The 13,290-nt window shown below is 37.4% G+C and overlaps 1 pseudogene; it reads left to right on the top strand.

The window, feature by feature from the left end:
* Positions 1–262: 262 nt before the first annotated feature.
* LOC112006685 (receptor-like protein EIX2) lies at positions 263–7,536 on the top strand (annotated as a pseudogene).
* The last annotated feature ends 5,754 nt before the right edge of the window (positions 7,537–13,290 follow it).

Here is a 13,290-nt window from a genome sequence, read left to right as displayed (position 1 = left end):
TCCCCACTCAGGCATAACATCAAACACCTTGAATGCACCACATAAACTTTTAACTCACTACCTTTACCAGCACGGTAACACCAAAAGCTCACTCATGCCAAACCCACATCACCTAACCACAACTCAGCCCCGCTGTCCACGAAAACCTTTGAAGTCCCACACTTAGGAGCTCATGAAGAGTGTTGGGTATTTTTTTAAAACTCAATAAAATCTCATTTTCATTTGTTATTTACTTATTTATGCTATTTTGTTGTGGCTGAAAATGGGAGTCAGGCTTAAGCTTCAAAAATGGTGGGTCAACTCGGCTGGGTTTGATGACTCACCCTGGACAACCCATTACCAAATCACTGAGTTGTATGACTCAAAGATAGATTTTAAGAAGGGAATTCTTCGAAAAAAAGAAAAGAATTTAAAAAGGGAAGACAAATTCAATTCAGTAAGTCTAATGAAATTGCCCCAAAGTTTTGTTTTTAAAAAATAGTCCACATTTTCCTAAAAGAGAGGTTTTTCTTATTTTAAAATATAGCCCCATGCTTCTCTCAAAACAAGGCCCAAAGCTTTTTTTATTTTTATTTTTTATATTTATTTAAATAAGTCCAAAGCCAAGTAACAAACTAACAATTGGGACAGATTAACGTTAAGCATACTTAAGAAATTTGATCTTATTTACTAGTTGCCCTAGTTATTACCTTAATTTTATTCTTTACGTGATTTCTAATATTCCTTAAAATAAGTGGTGTGATATGTCTAAAATGTCTAATTTTCAAACAAAATGAAATTTTGCAACACATTACATTTATATCATTGTTTAAATGTCATATTTCTTCCATTTAAATAAAAATTGAAAGGAATTAGAGAATTCGTTGGGAGGAGATCTTAATCTTATTCTGTGTTACATTTAAATAAAAATTGGAAAGAATTAGAGAATTCATTGGGAGGAGATCTTAATCTTATTTGTGTTGGACCCTTATAGAATAGAACAAATGATTTTAGGAGCCAATCAGCCATTTCAAGCTCACTGGGTTACTGGGTCAAAACTCAATTGCCTAGAAAGCTTTAAGCTATAAGGGGCTATTGGAAACTCCATCAGATAGAGCTGCTGCTTTCTCAGCCAATATTTGTCATTTCCACTTTCTACTTTATTCCTGCCGACCTTTTTTTTAAATACATGCAGTTTCTCCACAAAATTAGAGTCTGAAGTATAGATTGCTAATTTTGCATCAGTATTATTATTTATTACTATTACATTTGTTTATACTATGATTTTGGTCTACACAAAGACATAACTAGATGCTACACATAAACAATAATAAAGCTTACGTTAGACATTTGTATTTGTATTAGTACAAAACTTGTTTTTTGGCATCCTCATGACTTAGAAGTGTATCCTTTCTAGCTTCAACACTAAACGAGATTAACACATTGCTCCATGTGAAACCAAACTGATTATACTCTGATCTGGAATGTTCCAGTGCTTGCCACTATTTGATGTATAAATTAATGACGGTTGACTTTGGTGGCCATTGGTTTCTTTAGTTTTATATTTCTTCAACTTTTTCTAATCTTATCCAGATAGGCCACAGAGTCAGTTCAACTCCATTAAAAAAAAAAAGCAGGAAGTTCGTGTACTTAAAGTAAAAGAAGACTATATGTACACATTAGAGATGATGGCTTTTGGCTTACAGTCAAAGCTTCATAATAGAACTGATGGAAAAATTTGCAGTCCTTAGATTATTACTACTTATTCTCTGTTTGATAGAAAGAGGATTTGCTTGCACAGTCAGTCAAATGCCTGAAATCTGATCAAGATGCTCTTATCAACTTCAAAATGGTCTGGAAGATCCTAAGAACCGGCTTTTATCATGGCAAGGAAGCAACTGTTGTCAATGGAGTGGAATAAGCTGTGAAAATAGTACAGAAGTTGTTGTTACAGTTGATCTACATAACCTTTCTGATTCTTCAGGCAGGTATGGATTCTGGAACTTGAGTGGAGAGGTTAGACCTTCATTGGTGAAACTCAAGTCTTTGAGATATTTAGACTTGAGCTTCAACACCTTCAATGGCATCCCTATTCCTATATTCTTTGGATCTTTGGAGAATTTGCAATACCGTAACCTATCAAATGCTGGGTTTAGTGGCAAAATTCCTCCAAATTTGGGAAATCTCTCTAGCTTGGAGTATCTTGATGTCAAGCTTTCAACTTTAACAGTTGATAATCTTGAATGGATGGCTGGTCTTGCCTCTCTGAAACATCTTATGATGAATGAAGTTGACCTTTCAATGGTAGGATCAGACTGGGTAGTGACATTAAACAAGCTTCCACCTTTGATTGAGTTGCATCTATCTTCTTGTCGTCTGTCTGGTTATATTCCATCACTGGACTTTGTTAATTTTACTTCCCTTGCTGTGATAGATCTTAGCTTTAACAGGCTCAATTCAAAGATACCTGATTGGCTATTAAATATAAGCAGTCTTGCGTATGTTGACATGAGCAATAACAAATTTTATGGAAGAATTCCACTTGGTTTAGGTGAGCTACCAAATTTGCAGACTTTGAATGTTGCAGGGAATAACAATCTCACAGCAAGCTGCTTTCAATTGTTCAAGGGAACATGGAAAAAGATAGAAGTTCTTGATCTAGCTTCCAATAAATTACATGGGAAACTTCCAACTTCCTTTGGCAACATGACATCTCTCACTTATGTCGATCTCTTTGCCAATAATGTTGAGGGTGGCATTCCAAGCTCTATTGATAAACTCTGCAATCTGAAATTTTTTCGTTTAGTAGGCAATAACATGACAGGATCTTTACCTGAATGCCTTGAAGGAATGGAAAACTGCCTTTCTAAAAGTCCACTACCTAGTCTACAGTTCTTAACATTGGCCAACAATCAATTGCATGGTATATTACCAGATTGGTTGGGCCAACTTAAAAATCTTGTTCAACTTGATCTAGAGTATAACTCGCTTCAGGGTCCTATCCCAACTTCTCTAGGGTCATTGTTACATCTTGCTAAATTGGGACTTCGGGACAATCAACTTGTTAGAGATATATATTAGACATATTAGCCCAATGTAATAGGCCCAAGTCCATTCCTGCTTGTACTAGTAGTCTAGGGTTTAGTCGCCTATATATACTCGTGTTAGTGTTTATTGTAACACAGAGGTTATTGTACTACACTTTGTGAGAGTGCTTTTTTTTTTAGCACTATGGCCCGAGGATCCTGGGCCGTGTGAGGGGTACTTGGTGGACTGGGATCAATTCCCCGCAGCTAACAGGCTGATTTAGGAATAGATTTGTGCACAGAAACAAGCTTCCTACAATTACAAACAAACTAAAAAAGAGTATTTGTATTGAACAACATTTAGCAGTAAAGGAAATGCATAATAAGTGAAATAAAATGCGAAGAACATGTTAGGGATCCTCCGACTGATGAGGTATGTTTTATTAGTTTTTTTGTTCTCTTTTAAAACTGTGATTACAAAGCTCACTACAACATGGTGCAAGGTTCAAGTGAGTTCAAAAATTACAGACTTTGATAGCCATTCAAGCTTCAAAGACTTGCAAAGTTTGAATCCGTTGAATCCGAGCGTGTAATGTAGTGGCTGTTTCGGGGATCCCGGGAAAACAAGTTCCTCTGTTTTCCCTTTTGTTTTACAGAGTATTTCTTATATCTTTCGGGACTTTTAGAAAAATAACTCTCAGTGTCTTAATGAATGGTCTATGCTTCTCCAAAAAAATTGAATTCTATCTCTTCCTTTCCCCCCTTTTTATAGCACAGTGGCGGGCTCCTGGGGGTACTACCAATTTTCCTTTTTGCCCTTTGAAGTTGGTTCAGCGCCTGGTTGTCCCAGGGACATGTCGTTTCCTTTTTTCTTATAGCTCTTCTCTTTTTGCTGCGACAGGATGAAAGTTTCCCAGCAAGCTTCCCATTTCCGGATTTCCCCTTGGTTGACCTGAGGTGTTTGGCTTTTCTTGCTCCAGCTTTCCCAGCTTTCCCAGTTGTACTTTCTTTGTCTTTTTTCTTCAAATGGTTGGGACCAAATCTCCTGCATTTTTATCTTTTTTTGTCTTTCTTCGAATGAGAGTCTCCCAGCGTGCCTTTTGTCTTTTTTTCTCATCAAGTCTGCTTCAACTTCTCCTCATGCGTCCGGGGATCCTCTGGCTCTGGTATTGCTTCTGGGCGTCCCGACCCAAGTCTCCCTTCTGGGCTTGGTTGCTGTTTGCTTTATCTGTTTTTCTTGGGCCCTTTTCTTTGTGGACCTCTGAATCAAGTCTTCTGGGCTCCCTTCTTTTTCTTTCTTTTCCCCTTCCCTTCTTTTATTGTGAGAGCCCATCCTTTCTCTTTTTTTGTGAAATGGGCACAAGGTCTTTTTTCACCTCTTTTCTTTTTGGGCCTATTTTGTGGCTATTTAATTATTTTGTACCTCAACACACTTTTATACAATAAAGATGTAGCTCTTAAGGGATTCCTTCGTGAATGTAGGCCGTCAAGGCTGAACCACGTAATTCTCGTGTTCTTGGTGTCCTATACTATGCTTCTCCTTCCACATCCACTCTAGCATATACAACATGGTATAACACACCGCATTGCTAATAATACATTTAACATAGTATCAGAGCCATACCTCGTTCTTGGCTCTATGCTGTGTCAAAATCCAAGAACCAAGTAAGTCGTGACTTAACTTATTAGATCTGCGCAAATCCATGCTTTGCCTGATGAAACCAACACCACAGACGTGCTCCACGACCTCCCGCGACCAAAACCCAGAAATCCAATCACCCAAAGCCGTGCCACGCGCCTCCACGCGCCGCAGTTGTCTCTGGAAAATCTCAACGTCTCGCCTTAGATTCCTGACTTCTAGATTGTCTTCTTGGTACACACGCCGTCCTGACGGCCTCCTCGTCGACTGATCTACAGAACCTGAGATTCCGGCCATCATCTGAGCTAACACGCGCCACCACGCGCCTCCCTAGCTTCTGGCTTTTCCACCACGCGCTGGTGAAAATCGAACGCTCCTGCCACAAGCGACGACTGCTGCTAATGTCATTCTGACGTCATTTGATGACGTTATCTTGCCATGTCAGCGCCACACAAGCCTTTGCCATATCAGCCCTAGTCCTCGTCAGTGACACGTCATAGGATGACGTCAGCGGCTCTGCTGCCCAATCTGTGACCCGACCCGGACCAGTATCCGTTGACTTTGACCTGGACCCGTTGACTTTGACTTTTGCGTTGACCTTTGACCAAAAGTCAAAATTTCTGAAAAGGCCTATCTTGCTTAGTTTTTCGTGTAGATTTCGATTTTGGACTCTGTTTCTTTATTTGAAACTCCTAAACTAGTCAATTGGCACATTCTTCATTGTGGTTTCTTCAAAGGCATTATTTATGGCATCTTCAAGTGATCTTCTCATGCTTATCCAACCTCAACCTTCATCAAGCTTTCACCTTGATTTTGAGGGAAGGTGTTAGAGATATATTAGACATATTAGCCCACTGTAATAGGCCCAAGCTCATTCCTGCTTGTATTAGTAGTCTAGGGTTTAGTCGCCTATATATTCTCATGTTAGGGTTCATTGTAACATAGAGGTTATTGTACTACACTCTTATACAATAAAGATGTAGGCCTTAAGGGATTCCTTCATGGATGTAGGCTGTTAAGGCTGAACTACGTAATCTTCGTGTTCTTGGTGTCCTATACTATGCTTCTCCTTCTGAATCCACTCTAGCATATACAACATAGTATAATACATCGCGTTGCTAATAATACATTTAACACAACTTAACGGGATGCTCCCAGAGAGTTTAGGACAGCTTTCTGAGTTGTTCTCTTTTGATGTTTCCTCCAATCATTTAACGGGAATAGTTAATGAATCACATTTTTCAAAGCTCACTAAGCTGAAGTTCTTGCACTTGTCTTCCAATTCATTCACTTTGAATGTCAGTTCCAATTGGGCACTTCCATTCCAAATCCAATATCTGGATATGGGTTCATGCCATTTGGGCCCTTCATTTCCAACTTGGCTTAAATCACAGGAGCAGGTCACATATCTAGTCTTCTCAAATGCTAGCATTTCAGGTTCCACACCAAGTTGGTTTTGGGAAATTTCTTCTAATTTTTCCCTTTTAAATGTTTCCTTCAATCAATTAAGTGGTCAATTACCGAATCCATTAAATGTAGCTCCATATGCAGACGTTGATTTGAGCTCCAACCTCTTTGAAGGACCCATTTCTCTTCCAGTTGTTGAGACTGTATTGCTAGATCTCTCCAACAATAGGTTCTTTGGTCCTATCCCAATAGATATGGGTGCTTCCATGCCTAATCTGCTCTTCCTATCTCTTTCAAGTAATAACATAACAGGAAATATCCCTGCCAGTTTGGGAGATATGAATTCGAATCAAGTCATTGATCTTTTGAGCAACAACTTAACAGGCAACATCACAGCAAGCATAGGGAATTGTTCTTACCTAAAGGTGCTTGACGTCGGTGGCAACAATTTATATGGGGGAATTCCAAACTCCTTGGGTCAGTTGAGATTGCTTCAGACACTTCACCTGAGTGGCAACAAGTTCTCTGGAGAGCTCCCATTATCTTTTCCAAAATCTTTCAAGTTTGGAAACTTTGGACCTTGGATACAACATGATGAAGGTTACAATTCCGCCATGGATTGGAGATGGTTTCAGATATCTTAGAATTCTCAGCTTGCGATCAAATGCATTTTTTGGAAAACTGCCCTCTGAACTTTCAAATTTAGGTTCATTGCAAGTCCTTGACATGGCAGAAAACATGTTGAAGGGCACAATTCCTGTTAGCTTTGGTGATCTGAAAGCTATGACCCAAGTGCAAATCAAAAACCAATATCTTTTCTATGTCAAGTACAGGGGCCTCTACTATGAAGAAAATTAACTTGGTTGTGTGTATGAAAAACCAGCCTCAAAGGTTCACGAAGACTCTTTCCCTTCTTACTAGTATAGACTTTTCCGGAAATAATTTACACGGAGATCTTCCCCAAGAATTAACAAAATTGAAGGTTTGGTGGTTTTGAACTTGTCTAGAAACCATATCAGTGGCCAAATTCCTAATAGCATTTCAAATTTGCGTCAACTTTCATCTCTTGATCTCTCAAGTAATAGCCTTTCTGGTCCAATTCCCCCAAGCATGTCTTTGTTGTCATTTCTGGGGGTTTTGAACTTATCATACAATAATTTCTCAGGTGCCATCCCTTACGCTAGTCATATGACAACTTTTGAAGCACCATCCTTTGTTGGTAACCCAGGTCTTTGTGGTGCTCCACTAGTTGTGAAGTGTCCTGGTGAAGGAATTGATGTAGGGGGAACTATTGTGAATGACAGTGAAGACAATTTCATTGACAATTGGTTTTACTTGAGCATTGGGCTTGGATTTGCAGCAGGTATTCTGGTTCCTTATTTCATTCTAGCAATTAGAAAATCTTGGAGGAATGCCTACTATGCTTTTGTTGATGAAGTTGTTGACAAATTATCCTTTGTGAGACAGAAGACGAACAGATCCTAGAATAAGCGTCATCTGCATCAGTTTTATTGCACTTGTCAAAATATGTTGATCAGCACTCTTTGTAGATGTATATTTGTTGTAAAACTTGTAATATATAAATATATAAAAGTCTTGTCTTTTACTTTACTTTTCTATTCTCCTTGAGCATTATATTACTGGAAATTGCTTTGCACCATCTTTGCAAAATCTCTTCTTGGTCTCATTTGTGCTTAGTACATAAACTAATTTATTTCTTTCAACTTTTACTACTTATACCCACCTTGGATGCTGCATGGCAAGCTCGCATTTGTCTTTTCTAGGGAAAAAAAATGAAGATCAACTTACATTTGCTGTAACAATTCCTTAAGATTAACTTTTTATTGAAATAATATTTTAAAAATTCCACTATTTAATTACATTTTTTTATTTATAAAATCATGTTTTGCATACAATTTCAAAATCCAAAAAAAGAAAAAGAAAAAGAAAAAAATAAAGAAAAGGTTAAAATTTTTATAAATAAAATAGTTATTGATCTCGAATTGTTTTTATTTTTTGCAAGCTTGGAAAGTAGAAATGAAGAGGCAATGTAATCCAATGATGCATTTATAATAATAAAAACTCAATCAATAGAAAGTTTTTTAGTATTATCATTATTTATTAACAAAAGTAACATCTTATTTTTGTTGAAAAGTTAATAAATGATTTGCCGGGCATTGGTTTAGCAATTATTTTTATGAAAAAAAAAAAGTAACAGATTTTTTTAACAACTTTTTATATTTTCCATGAAAATGATATTAAAACTTTTCTAAAATAGTTTATTAACAAATGCTTTAAGGGAATCCATTTGCCATTTTTTTTTTAATTAGATGTAACTTAAATTTAACCAATATATATATAATATACTAGTTGCTAACCCGTACAATGCACGGGAATAGCTATTGGATGAGTTTCAGGAGAAAAAAAAAATCATTTTTGAGTAGGAGTAGTAAGAAAAAATGCATGAAATTTATAATAAAAAAAAATAATATTAAAAGAAATAGCACAAAATGTTATTAGTTAGACAAAAGAAAAGAATGTTGTTTTATTTATTAGTTTTTTGTGGGAATAAATAAGAGATAAAATATTGCGTCTCTAGTTTAATTTTTGTTGTATATATAAGTATATATAAGATAGATTGTAATATATATACCAAAATGTGTCTATTGAAAAGTCATAACCATTCAAATTATATATACCAAAAGTTGCCGATTGAAAAATCATAACCCTTCATATTGGATGTACCAAAATGTGCCTATTGACCGAAAATGTTCCTATTGAATGAAAAGGTTTCTATTGACCTAAAATGTGCATATTGAATAAAAATGTGTCTATTGATAAAAAAATGTGCCTCTTAAAAAAATGAAAATACACAACTATACAGTGTTTTTAAATATATACATGACATAAATTTATAGAGTCACATGTTGTAACAAGGAGTGGTCAATAAAAAGTCTAAAATACAAGCTCTATCAGTGTGGAATCCACCCTTATTTATTTATTTTTTTTTCAAATTCGACGCATCCAAATATTGGGCTTATGCTCCAATTTTTTGAAATTATTAACAATAGCTCTCATAATGCTATTTTAATTATCAATTAATAATGAGCCCCTTGATGAATTAGTAAAAAGGCTAACCAATAACAAAAGTGGCAGCCAAACTGTTAGGTTCTAAGGAATTAGGAACTAATTTATTAGAACTTCAATTTGTAATATTGGCAAATCATGATCAAAACATTTTAGTCTTATTTAGACTTGCTCAAAATGTATTTATATGTAAAATTGGAATCGAGTGTTCTACAGGATTTACTGTGTAAGTCTGTCTGGCTCGATCGATCGAAAATTAGGCTTAATCAATCAAAAGTTGTGCAGATTGTTTTTCTATAGAATTTTTTAGCTTATCCCAAGCCCGTTTGACGTGTAGGGTTTTATGTTTTACCCTAGGTATAAAAGGGTAAACCCTAGCCATGTTTTGAGGTTGCTTTTTATGCTGTGTGTGTGAATTTTTTGTGAGATCTAGAGGTGTTTGTCTTCGCATATACTTAAGGTTATCAATAATCAAGACTATGTCAAGAACTTGCTGAATGTTTCAGTTGAAGATTCAAGAGCTTAAAGATATATAAGCAGGAGTGTTTGTACTTGCTGGGAATCCAAGAGAAAAGTAGTCCGTGGACTCGGAGCTATCATGTGGTCGTGGTAGTAAGTTTCCTACTTGAGGTAGCAATAAGATGTTAGTGGTCTAAGTCGCTATTGTGTAAACTTTAATTCTTTCATAGTAGATTCGTTTTACCTTGAGGATAACTAGGTTAAATCCTCCTCAGGTTTTTTACCGGTTTGGTTTTGCTGGGTTAACATATCTTTGTGTTCTTTATTTTTTGCACTTTAGATTGATATGATATGTTTGTGTTAACCTAAATCTGTTTAATTTGACTAAGTAATCACTTGGCTAATTAACTAGGTTAATCTGGTTGTGTTTTAAGGGGTTTAAAAACATACACAAACCAAAATTGAGTCTAATAAAATAGATTCAAAATATTTGACTCTACTATATTGACCAAATTTTCTTTATTCATCAAACCCATACACCTTTGCACATAAAATGCCAAAGCTATGGTATTAGCATTAATGACATGTTTAACTGTCATTTACATCCATGCGATCTTTCATAACATATCCATGTATTGCCAAATACACAGCTAATGTATTTAACAAAAGATGTCAACCATATATATATCTCATAGATTGCACGCCATTAACTCTTGCCATTACAATCTTGCACATAAAAGTCAAGAATCATACCTTTTATAATTAGGGGTGGCTCCAAGACCAGCTGAGGGGGTTCAAATGAACCTCCTGACCTGGTCCCAAAAAAAAAAAATTATATATAATATAAAAGAAATATTTTTTTGACCCGTACAATAAAAAATTGAACACCTAGACTTTAAATTTTTTGTTAAACCCAAATCAAATAAGCTTGAACATGATTCTTAGTTTTTCTCTATGTCCAATCAAGTAGTTTAATATGTGCTCTACACATTTCCAAGTTCAAGAAATCTTTTACTGCTTATTCTAATTCCAAGAGAGTGACCAGGTGTATATTTATAAAACCATACACTTCAAAAGCAAAAATTTATTAGTGGAGTATTTATTTTTCTTAGTGTCACTCTTACTCCTAGCCCTACTCCTAACTATGTTACAATTCTTATTTATTCTATTTTTTATTCAATTGATATAACTTATAAATATAATAAGTTATTATTAATTTGATAAAAATGTATGATTAGTTATTTAAATTCTATTTGTTTATGCATCCAATGATTGTTGTCTTAACAATCTTTAAACTATTAATAATTTTTTAGACCATTACATATACTATAGTTGTATTGTATATAATGAGGAAGTTATCTATATAGAAAAACCATAAAATAAAAAATCATCTTATATTTTTACTCGTGCCTACCCCCGCCAATAAATTTCTAGCTCTACCATTATTGACCCTCTCTAGAAAAAAATCTTGTAGCCACCATGGTTTATAATGAAACCTGTTTCTTTCTTTTCCGCCATTAACCTAAATCGGTACAAGGCTTGGGTCATCAAATCGTTCATGGTTTCACGAAATTAAAGAATTAATGGCTTCCAACTTAGATATGTATTCTCATCAAATACATATGGCCAATAAATCAATCAGAGGGTTTCACGCCATAAATAAATACATATTGAAAGGGAAAAAAAGTACGGCTACGATACCTAGTGTGACGGGACGAGCTGATTATGGTTCGTGGGCTAAAAGGTAGACGAGCCTGTTATGTGCAAGGCTTGTTGAGGACGGATCTGGAGTGGACTGATGAGAGAGGGACGGACTGATTGGTCATGGGCCTGCTGAACCTCTTGATGGGAATACTTGTGGCCCATTCTCAGAAAGCCTTAAATAGAATCCTAGTGCAAAGTGGATTCTAGAGATTACGTATATTGGTGAAGATCTTCCCTATAAGGAAAAGACTTGTCCACCACGTTTTGGACTCTTAAAGATGATTTCTACAAGGAAAGGACTTCGACTCCAAGTAAAAGAGGGCAACTTTTGACTACTAGAAAATCCCTAATACCCTCACAAATTAAGGTATGCGTAATTAACCCTCTCTAGCACTCTGGAGTTGAAAAAGGTTCTAACTTGACCTTCAGAGGGCATTTGGCTGGCTCCAGACCAGTGTCTCAGTAGGTTCTTTTTCTCTTCCTTATTGTGCAGGTGATTTTTGGAGCGTGTGAGCGACGTGTAATTCATTGGTGATTTTTCAACATCATCAGCTGGCGCTGTCTGTGGGAACGAAGACTTGAAGTGATCAGACGTTGCTTCATCCCTGAGATAGAAGGGTTGCATGGTGCTCACTCGCTCGATGGCAACCACCAACGACATCTAAGGAGAGGAACCACCCACAACCGCACTCGAGAGACAGGTTCGAACTCTCACCGCGGCCGTGGAACGCTTCACCAAACAAAATCACAACTTAGAAGAACAGTTGTGTCAGAAGAACACAGCATCCAACAACCAGAGGGAGGATCAGGAAGGTACTAGCGCCATGCAAAGAGATCAAGAAGGACCTAAAGGGAGCAACGCCCCAAGCAGGCCAGAACGGCAAAACGCGAGCCTCCCATCCCTCATGGACATGACTCCTCCGTCCATTTTCGTAGAGATGCAGGCGATGAAGGAACAAATGGAGGTCATGATGAATGCCCTTAAGGGATGAGTGTCCAACGATCTTGACGACCTAGTCAACCGGACCGACTCTCCATTCACCGCCCCCATCAATTCCTTCCCCTACTGCATAAGTTCCGGATGCCATAAATAGAGAGTTACGACGGAGTCAAGGATCCCCTAGATCACCTAGAGACATTCAAGATCTTGATGCACCTACAAGGGGTGCCAGAAAAAATCATGTGTAGGGCCTTCCCCACAACACTAAAGGGTCTCGCGAGAATATGGTTCAGTCAGCTGACGCTAAATTCCATCAGCACTTTTAAAGAGTTGAGCGCTCAGTTCACCTCACACTTTATAGGGGGACACAGGTACAAGAAATCCACGGCATGCTTAATGAGCATCAAGCAGAGAGAGGACGAGACGTTAAGATCCTACATAACCCGCTTCAATAAGGAAGCGCTTTCGATCGATGAAGCCAACGACAAAATACTGGTAGCGGCCTTCACAAACGGGTTGCGAAAGGGCAAGTTTTTATTCTCACTATATAAAAACGACCCCAAGACCATGTCAGAGGTACTCTACAGGGCCACTAAGTAGATGAACGTAGAAGACGCGCTACTAGCCCGGGAGGAAAAACCTAGGAAGAGAGAGTGGTAGGCGGACGTACAAAAGGATCAAGGCAAAAGAGACTAAGGACAGGAGACAGAAGGGACGAAAGGTGCCCTAAACCCTCGGGAGGGAGGTTCATGAGCTTCACACCACTGAACGCCCCAATAGATCAAGTTTTGATACAAATCAAAGACGAGGGGGCGCTGACGTTCCTAGGGAAACTGAAAAGCAACCCAAGCAAATGACCTCGAGACAAGTACTGTCGTTTCCACCGAGATCACGGTCATGACACGCCTGATTGCTATGACTTGAAGCAGCAGATTGAGGCCCTCATTAGACAAGGAAAGTTGCAGAAATTTGTCAACAAAGAGAGAGTGGATCCCAATCACCAAGAGCAGGCCCCCTGACAGGATAATGAGTGTCCTCGACCCCCTATC

This window comes from Quercus suber, unplaced genomic scaffold, assembly GCF_002906115.3.
Source record: "Quercus suber isolate HL8 unplaced genomic scaffold, Cork oak 2.0 scaffold_393, whole genome shotgun sequence".
Lineage (NCBI taxonomy): Eukaryota > Viridiplantae > Streptophyta > Magnoliopsida > Fagales > Fagaceae > Quercus > Quercus suber.
Note: the sequence above shows the minus strand (reverse complement) of the source record. Positions and strands in the feature narration are given on the sequence as shown.